The sequence below is a fragment of the Drosophila miranda genome (genome assembly GCF_003369915.1).
Source record: "Drosophila miranda strain MSH22 chromosome Y unlocalized genomic scaffold, D.miranda_PacBio2.1 Contig_Y1_pilon, whole genome shotgun sequence".
Classification (NCBI taxonomy): domain Eukaryota; kingdom Metazoa; phylum Arthropoda; class Insecta; order Diptera; family Drosophilidae; genus Drosophila; species Drosophila miranda.
In genome coordinates this window covers 8,112,209-8,122,219 of record NW_022881603.1, presented here as the reverse complement: position 1 = coordinate 8,122,219, position 10,011 = coordinate 8,112,209, and the positions used below count along the sequence as shown (strand labels likewise).

Sequence of the window (10,011 nt, the reverse complement as noted above, 5' to 3'; positions counted from 1 at the left end):
GTGAACGCGGTCTTTTCGCGAGCGTCTGAAGTCAATGGGATCTGCCAATAGGCATCCTTCAGGTCGATGCTGGAAATATATTCAGCTTTTGGTAGTCGGCTTAATATTCCATCGATCAAAGGCATGGGATATGCGCTCTTTACTGTGACTTCTTTGACCTTACGGCTATCGAGACATATTCTCACCTTTCCAGGTTTCCTAACGAGAACGACTGGTGACGACCATGGACTATCAGACTCCTCAATAACGCCAAGCGCATCATTCTATCTACTTCCTCAAACATGACCTTTTCGACGGCAGGAGATACCGAATAGTGCCGCTGTTTAATTGGCTTTGCATCCCCTATATCGATATCGTGACTTATCCAGCTGGTTCGACCTAGACCTTCTTTGGCGAATGACGGGAACTTTTGGATAGCCTCTGACAACATGGCCTGTTGCGAATCCGTTAGGCTTATATGCATATGGTCATCCTTGGCTAAGGCCGCAACTTCGGGCTTGGCATTCTGGGTTACTACACCTGGAGGTAACAATTTAAATGCAGCCCAAAAGTCCATTCCAAGGTATAATTCTTGAGCGAGTGATGGTACTAAATACAATGTTATGGGTTTAGTTTCATTTCGAAACAGCACGGGAGTGGAGATCTTGCCTACAATTTTCTGCGCAGCTCCATCAGCAGTTCGCACAGATGCATTAACTGTTTTGACGGTCGCATGACTAACTTTCAACGCTAACTTCCCTCCTATACAACTGATTGTTGCTCCTGTATCCAAAAGACCAGTGACTGTTCTCCCCAATAGTTGGACCTTTGCATACGGTCTTATGTCCTGCGCATTCCCAACTACGGCGGATAACAAAACTTTTCGTTCTTGCTTTCGTGCTACATTATACGCACATCTACGCAACTTCATTCGTAGGGAGCGTTGGCTACCATTCTCTATCTCTGTCCTGGTTGGTAAGTCTGGTATTTGTGACATGGCCGGTTGAAGTGGTAGCGAGTTTCTTTTTGAACTCGTTACTCCGTATTGGTGGCTTTCGATACCATCTGTCTGCGTGCACTGATCAACGGTGCACGAGCTGCCAAGTTTTTTGGATTGCATTTTCTACAAGAGGGCTTGTGTCAGCTTTCCCACACCCATAACAAAAAACCCTCCGCTCTCCAGTACATTTTTGGTAACGGTTACCTAACTTCCCACAATTCCAACAGTTAAGGGTCATGGCATCAATACTTGCATCATCTTCACCATCAGCATCGTCATCCGTCTCACTGAACGTTTGATGAATCTCATTAATATGTCGTTTAGACGCAGTACGCTGCAAAATTGTCGTAGATTTGGACAAGTTCTGCAAGAATCGCTCGCGAGTACGAACTATATGACGTAGCTCTGCGATACTCTTGATATATATACTACATACAAGATTTCGTGTTGAATTTCTGGAACTAAATTGGCTTTAAGAGCTTCTAACAGATAGGGCTCAGTCATTGGCTGTACTAGTTTGTCTGCCAATGCGACTATTGCTTCATAAAATAAATCAAACGGTTCATTTGGCTTCTGTTTCCGCTGCGTGATCGCTCAGCGGATATCCAAGTCGGTACGTCCGTCTTTGAATTGAGTCTTGAGTGCTACGCACAGGTCGGACCATCGGATGAGGGGGACACTCTTGTGGTATCGCCAGAACCATTCACTGGCACTGCCCTCAAACAGGTTGCTCGCATATCTGGCTAACAGTTCAAAATTTCCATTTAAGGATTTAAGGATTGGTCGTCCACGCCAATGGAGGAATGACCTGAAAACCGTATTTTCCAATTTGAAATGATTTGGCTTATTCTATCAGCTCGTAGCTCTGAGACTGGCGGGGTCCCTCCTAGACTATATCTAGCTGGTGGCTCTCTGGCCGTCTGTCTTGCCGAACTACCCCCGAACAGTTGCTGAAACGTTTGTTGTTCTACCTCGTCGATGGTTTGTGTATTGATTAGTTGTGAACGAACACTTTCAATACTTTCACGGGACGCCGTTTGCTGAATCGATACTTTCTGCAGGCCAGTTTCTATGGTCTGCGCTAATATGTAGGTTTGAGCCTGCATGGCAGCTGCCAAAGCATCGGCAATAACCTGGTGTAGACCTGCATTGGTCGAAGCGGCATTTGCTTCCATTTGTACTTCCGAGTTAGTCTCACTAACAGTTGACCCGCTTGGGGCGTCTGCGTTGGGATCGGTTGCCCTACCCTTAGACCTAGTCTGGTGCATGGTTGTGCTGGGGTCTTGGCTTGCAGTTGTGAACGAACACTTTCAATACTTTCACGGGACGCCGTTTGCTGAATCGATACTTTCTGCAGGCCAGTTTCTATGGTCTGCGCTAATATGTAGGTTTGAGCCTGCATGGCAGCTGCCAAAGCATCGGCAATAACCTGGTGTAGACCTGCATTGGTCGAAGCGGCATTTGCTTCCATTTGTACTTCCGAGTTAGTCTCACTAACAGTTGACCCGCTTGGGGCGTCTGCGTTGGGATCGGTTGCCCTACCCTTAGACCTAGTCTGGTGCATGGTTGTGCTGGGGTCTTGGCTTGCAGTCTGGACTGCGGCAATCTCCTCAGCTAAATTCAAAGCCGATCCATGCAAGCTAACGTGGCAGACAGGACAAAGCTTTTTGGCTCCAGCTTTACGGTTAAAACAGACTCGGTGGAATTGGTGTCCACAGCTGGTGGTAATTAACTGAGCTAGGTAGTCAACTTCCTTGGCGCACGTGCTACAAATTATTCCCTGATTCTCTATTTGAGCGAAATTCTCGGGACTACGACTTAGGGGCATGATTATCGTACAAAATCTGTTACCCACCGATCTTTTATAGATAATAACGACACTAAATACGGACTAATTTATATATAAAGGCAAAGGAATAGAAATGACAAAATGTTTTTAAATAAAAGGATCATGATTCTGCTTCGATGCACATAAGAGATAGACTGAATCTCGTTCGCTATCTAATCTCACTGTCTAAGAAAAGAATTCGTGTAGAAAACAAAGATACTGAGTCGGACAGGTTCTTTCTACCGCGAGACAGGCGATAGCTTTTTGCCATACATACACCTGATTTCTATCAACGGCTGAATCCTATCACAAAAACTGGACCAAGTAGGTCTTACTTTGCATCAACTGGACCAAGAGCTTATTCTAAAAGCTTCAGGATTTCGACAGTCGACGACGCTCTTTATAGTTGGGAGGATGATAGAAAATAGAAAAAGCTGCAAATTATCTTCCTTGCGTATACTCTCAACTCCGCGAGATAGGTTATAGCTTGTCGCCATAAATTAACCCAATTTCGATCGACGGAGGGAATATCTACTTGCACTCGATCGATATACCGGCAGTGGTTAAGTCAGATGCAGCTTAAGTGGACTGGACCAAGAGCTTAATGGAAAATATCAGGATTTCAAGTCTCTCTCGCTACACTATACCTTCACAACCGATATTGAGGAAGTTAGCAAGGTTGTCTGAACCAAGAATGATAAGGAATTTCCCAGTCGGGTGTAGTTGACTGTCTTTCGGACATTTACTGGGGCTGTGACTGCTCGGGCCCCACGTTGGGCGCCAATTATTATTATTTTTCTTTTAAATTTATTATATATATAAATATATATTGCTAATACTGTAACAGATAACGAAGCAGGAGGCTAGGATCTGAAACGGTAGACGAGCAGATGGAGGGTATGATCGAGATCCATGCACGCGTTGCTGCCGGTCTCATGGTTAGTCGGGTAGAGTGGGGGTGGGGTAGGGAGAGATCGCGTCACGAGCTCGAGCATTATGAGCAAAGACAATAAAAATAAGTTTCGCGTGCGGTTCAAGGTTCAGACGGAAGAAATTTACAAAGAAATGACAGTGTAGGGAGATGAGTCAGCGTAACTAATTCGAGCGGGAGTTGCTTGCGGTGTCATTGCAACTCGGTATGCCCACCCTTCCTTGATCGCACCGGTCCAAATAGGCGAGTAATGGGTAACGATCCCTAAAATAAACGCTCTACTTCTGCTAGGTTACGTCATCTCGGCGCCACATGATCCTTAATAACGGCAACAATTAACGGGAATTCATTACAAACAGTTTATTCATTAAACTTTCCTACAAGCTCTCATGGCCGCTAAGAGGGTAGATATATAAGTATAAAGGCTACTAAAGTAATAAGGATAATATGTTCAAATAAGCTGCAATTAAGATTAATTATATATATAAAAATATCATGATGAAAGATCTTATTAGACTAGAGTCAACTAATTATAAGGAGTATATTCGGGAATTATGGTAATTACGTTACACAAATAGAAATATATTCGAATGGTTTTCAGTTTAAATGCAAAAAACAAGGGACGGATGGATGCATCTTTAAAGTGCACAGCAATTGCTTGTGGGGTAATCCCAATCATAAGTTCGGTTGTCGATAGATTCGGAATTGCAGAAAGTTACATTGCTTGCGAAAGAGCAGAACAAAACAAACACGTGAACAATTGGATTGGTCAGCGTTACAGTACGGCTGGGAAGTTTACGGTCGAGGCATGGAATCTTTAATGTTGCTTCGACTTGCGTAAAATTTTGAATTCACATATAGCAGACGTTCACAGGTTATCACTCACATTACGATCAAATCCAACGATGAAAGTGCGGTCGATGAGGGTGGCTGAAAACTTGTAAATATCAGTGTGTCAGAGTAGATAGGCGATACGCGCGTGTATTAGTTTTAGTTCCTTTCCTTCTAGCTGCACATTTCTTTATGATAAGCCAAACAAACCGAATCACACGAATTTAACTTTTAATGTTAATCCTAGGGTCTGTACAATAGTGGGGTTCCAAAGTATTATTCGAATATAAAGAAATGCATGGGCATAGCCATCATGATCGAGACACCGAATGACTTCATCAGCAACGCAAACAGTATTTCGGCACCGGTAAATGTCTTCTTCTTTAGCGTTACTGTTCGTATGCGGGCGGCGTAAGCGATGTAGCAATGACGAAAGTCACTGAAGAGGGAATAGTCAATTTCACACATACATATGTACATATGTATGTCACTGCACGCGTAGATAAAAGCCCATCGACCGTTTTTCACTGGTGTAGGCCGAGCAAGGCTTGTATGTGTGTGGACCCACGCCGGTACACGCTGCGGTAAATACAGTGATGCTCACATGTATGCAGACGCCACGCCGAAGGAAGATTTGGGGGCGAAGACGGCTAACACATACTGTAGTCGATCGGGACGCTGGGTATTTATATGTGTGGTAAGGTGACGAGACTGTAGTGGGTACGGCTTACGGCACTACGACCGGCGTTTCGTACGGTATTACGTACGGCCAAACCTATGGTTAGGTTTTTAAGAAAAAAAACGAACTTTAATTTTCTGTTGGCCGGCAGTTGGGGTACAATTTTCACTCACCCGATGGGTTCGGCCTTCGCTTAATAAACGTAGGAATGGTCGGCTGATCTTTTGACTAGATCTTAGCCATGATGGACACGCGGTAATTACGGTCGAGGTTAGAATTTTTCCTTTCACTGCACTACTTGAGTATTTTCCTCAGACGTCCGTCTGGGATCGCGAGTAAAATTGGAAAGAACATGCCCAAGCCACTCTCCTTCCGCTTGAGCCCTTGGTTCTCTCGTTCCCCTTTTCTCACCACACCTTGACAGTAGCCGCTGTTAACTTATGTCATTTTTTTTCTTGCTCGTAACTGCCCAAAAGGTGCAAGGTGCATGTCTAAGGGAAGGGGAAATCGTGGGACGGTTATCCGATATTTTTGTTGGACAGGCGCCACTACATATCTTTAAAAATGTAGATGCCACAGATTTTCGTCCTTTGTGGGGGCGGAAGTGGGCGGGGCGAAGTTTTGAAATATTTTTGTAGCAGTGACATATCACAGAAATCTGGATCCAAAACATCGTTGCTCTAGCTCTTATAGTCTTTGAGCACTAGGCGCTGAAGGGGACGGACGGACGGACGGACGGACGGACAGACGGACAGACAGACAGGGCTCAATCGACTCGGCTATTGATGCTGATCAAGAATATATATACTTTATGGGGTCGGAAACGATTCCTTCTGGACGTTACACACATCCACTTTTACCACAAATCTAATATACCCCAATACTCCTTTTTTAGTATCGGGTATAAAAATACAGCAGCAGCAAAGCCATAAATATTTATCACGTTAATTTATGCTTCATCGATGAAAGAGGGTTGCGGTTGCGGCCGTTGTTAGGGGTTGGGAAAATGCAAAATGGAGATGTGAGATGGATATTTTAACAGCAAAATAATTTAGAACCACAGAACGTAATGTTTTAAATAAATAGCCAATCTGATATAGGCCTCCATTATGATAGAACGAGGTGGAAACAGTTCCTTTTACAATGAAATATTGATGGGTCACCAAATAATATCGGGTAAGAAGCATCAGTTGGAAAGTTGGTAGATTATTAAGCTATAGTTCTGAGATACATATCTTATTTCTCACAAAAATTTAAGGCCTGATAAGGGGACAAAGTTGTAGGGACTTTTTCAGATCACTTATCGGAAGACACGACTTATTTTCCAGTTCTTACAACAACATTGATCCATATAATGCTTCGCTTTTTTCTCCTTTGAAACTATTTTTCCCATTGAGAAACAGTAGTATATTTACCAATAATTTGATCTGCTTTATTCGTAAAATATACCATCAAATACAGTCTACGAAGCTATGTTCTCGTGTCTTTAAGATTGAAGTCTGCGTATCCGAATAAAATAAAATATTTAATGTTTTTTGATATGTATTAGGTGTGCAACAAAGCAGGGAATATAGAGCTTTTAAATGAAGTAAAGAGAACAGAAATCTTTGGTAAATTCCTTAAAATTATCCTTAATCCTTTAATCGAGCAAGGAAACAGAAACAGTTGAACTATGGAGATGAAATTTCTCCCAGCTCTAAATGGCAATAGTTCTCACATTGACGGCCTTCATTTTGAATTCTGAAAATTATTGATAAATACTTAAATATAGGAGCAAAAGGAAGACGATGTAATCTGGATTTACTAAAATGTTCATGTAATTCCCAATGGAATCAATAGAATTTATCATGAATATACTATGTGGCACGGTCTCTTATTGATTCATAATTGACGGACGATGCATATTCCCCGAACTGGGGCTTTCGAGCTTGCTACAATTGAAAGTAATTTTGAATCAATTAGAAGTGAATTTGAGGAACTCGGATGGTTTTCTTTCAAGCAGCACCGCTGCACCGTTCTGCCGCCACTTGAGCGGATCTGGAGAGCTGCATAAACAGACCTGTGTGAGATGTGTGTGTATCCCATTGGAGGTCGGCTGGGTGGAGCAGTCGGTGGCATCGAGCGCTGCACTCACAAATGAGTGCACATAATTTTTAACGAGCTGGAAAACGGCGGAGCGGTGGAGCACAAGAGGTAATAAAACAGCAATAACAGCTCCCCAAGAAAACGAACAAAAACCAGAAGACAAAAGAGAAGAGGCACAGACAGAAAAAAGAAAAAGAAAAAGAAACAGAGAAGAGGCGCACAAAACATAACAAGGCGAGAAGGCTGCCACGGAGGCTATCATCTTCCATTCCAACTTCAATTCCAGCGAAGCGAAATATTTTGAAAAACACGCCAATGGGTCATGTCCCGACCTCGACGGGGCTGCACTCCGTATCGTATCTGTGTGCGAATCAGTTTTTTTTTTTTTTATTCTGTATTAACTCCTAATTTTATTAAATTTTATTAGCCTGGGACTTAACTATAGCTAGACAGGGAGCTGTATTGAGTTGGTTCCGGGTCTCTGCGGGACGGCCGCAAAGCATTGCTTCGCAGGGACCATGGTTCCTCCTAGCCACTCTCGTTCCTTCGGCGCTCGCACCTACGCAGCTCCTTCATGGCGCCGGCTGCAAAGTTGCTAAAGGCCGACCATACCATGGGGTCTTCCACAATCGCCTCGATCAAGTTGTTCGGCGTGAGCTGCCCGCCGGCGGCTCGCCACAACTCCTCCCTAATAAGTGAGAAGCGCCCACATTGAAAAATGATGTGCTCAGCGTCTTCAGTGGCGTCGCCACACCACGAGCAGTTCGGCGAGTCCTCGTGGCCGAACCTCCAAAGGTAATGGCTGAAGCAGCCGTGTCCGCTCAGAAGCTGTGTGGAATGGAAATTGACCGCACCGTGTCGCCTGCCGATCCAATATCGGACATCCGGAATCAGGCGGTGTGTCCACCGTGCGTTATCAGAGCCGTCCCAGCGGCTTTGCCCTGCTCTGAGGCTTCCTTCACGGGCCTGCTTGCGCGCGTCTCTCCTTGCCGCGCCGGCCCGTATGGCTTCGGCCACGGCCCTCTCCTCAAGCACCAGAAGGTCGATAGGTAGGACACCCGCCAGTACTAGGGCAGCGTCGTCGGATATGGTCCGAAAGCCGCAGCAGATCCGGAGCGCGCAGAGGCGATGAGTGCCTTTTACGCCCCTAGCGTAGCTGGCAACTTTGATGCCATCCGCCCATACGTCTGCTGCGTAGGTCATGGCTGAGCGGACTACGCTGGTCAGCAGAATCCTCCTCTCCTGCTTCGGGCCACGGGTGTTCAGCAGTAGTCGGAACAGCGCCCGACTCGTGTTTGCCGCTTTCTCCTGGACGTAGCTTAGGTGTTCACGGAAACTGAGCCTGGTGTCGATCATCACGCCCAGATACCGAATGGCTCGTTTCGACGATAGTCTCTGGTCGCCAACCCTGATGTGAGCGGTCTCCACAGTCGAACGGGTGCTCACCAATACTGCCTCGGTTTTATGAGCGGCTAGCTCTAGTCCCGCAGAACGGAGCCAGTCTGCAGCTGGATTGCGGTGTCGCAATTTGCTTCGACGACGTCCAGGTGCTTGGCTACCACCGTCAGGGCGACATCATCTGCGTAGCAGGTTAGCTGACATCCGCCTGGAAGTGCTAATTTCATGACTCCATCGTAGGCAATGTTCCATAAGAGGGGACCCATCACTGATCCTTGGGGAACGCCTGCCGTTATGCCGTGAGTCTGCGCGCCGGCCGCCGTATTATACTCCAGCAGTCTCCCCTCGAAGTAGCTCCTTACGATTGCCTTAAGGTATTGGGGTACACCGCGCCGGTTAAGTGAGTCCAGGATGCACTCCCACTTCACTGTATTGAAGGCGTTCCTGATGTCTAGGGTGACAATCAGGCAGTATTCCTTCTTGCCGCCCTTCCATCGAGTTCCCTCCACTGCCTTGGAGGCTATGTCGACTACCCTGCCTATGGCGTCCACCGTTGACCTCCCACTCCTGAAGCCGTATTGGTTTGGTGAAAGTCCCCCAGCATCCTCGACGGCGTTGTCCAGTCTTCTACGGATTATCTGTTCCAGAGTCGAAACGAGGAGGGATCGTCCGGCGGCTTTCCTGGCTTTGGCAATAGCACCAGGTGTTGCAACTTCCACTGCGGCGGAAATAGACCTTCCCGCAGGCACTGCGTGAATGCCTTAGCAAACTCGTGCGGGTTGTATGCCATCGCCAGCTTTACCGCATGGTTGGGGATTTTATCAGGGCCTGGAGCCTTCTTGGCCTTTAAGCTTTGGGCCAGGGCGACGATTTCGTCCTCCGTGACAGGTTCGACCGAATATGCAGGCTGGTGTGCGACGGCACTGATGGCAAGACCGTGAGCCCCGGATGGGAACAATGCCTCAACAATCGTCCGCAACTGGTCTGGGTCAGACGGCGACCCCGCGTTGCTGCCATGCATTCGCTTCATTACCGTCTTGTAGGCACGTCCCCACGGATCCTTCTCGGCTGAGTCGCAAAGCTGCAGGAAGCACTCCCTCTTGCTCTCCTTGATAGCGTTTTTTAGCGCTTTTCTAGCTCCGCAGTACTCCGCCTGTAGCCCAGTGGCCAGCTAGTGCCACTCCTTCTGCGAGCCCGTTGATATCGCCTTCTAGCTGACAGGCAAGTGCGTCTGACCTCCTGGATCTCGTCGTTCCACCAATAGGTCGGCGATTGCTTAC

At 46.4% G+C, this 10,011-nt stretch overlaps 1 long non-coding RNA gene across 1 annotated transcript; it reads right to left on the bottom strand.

Annotated features, from left to right (window-relative positions):
• Nucleotides 1-5,223: 5,223 nt before the first annotated feature.
• On the bottom strand, nucleotides 5,224-5,650 carry LOC117190841. Its single transcript, XR_004473863.1, has 2 exons — nucleotides 5,422-5,650; nucleotides 5,224-5,344 (listed from the first exon to the last, which is right to left on the bottom strand). It is a non-coding gene; the product is annotated as an uncharacterized LOC117190841 (long non-coding RNA).
• Nucleotides 5,651-10,011: the final 4,361 nt, after the last annotated feature.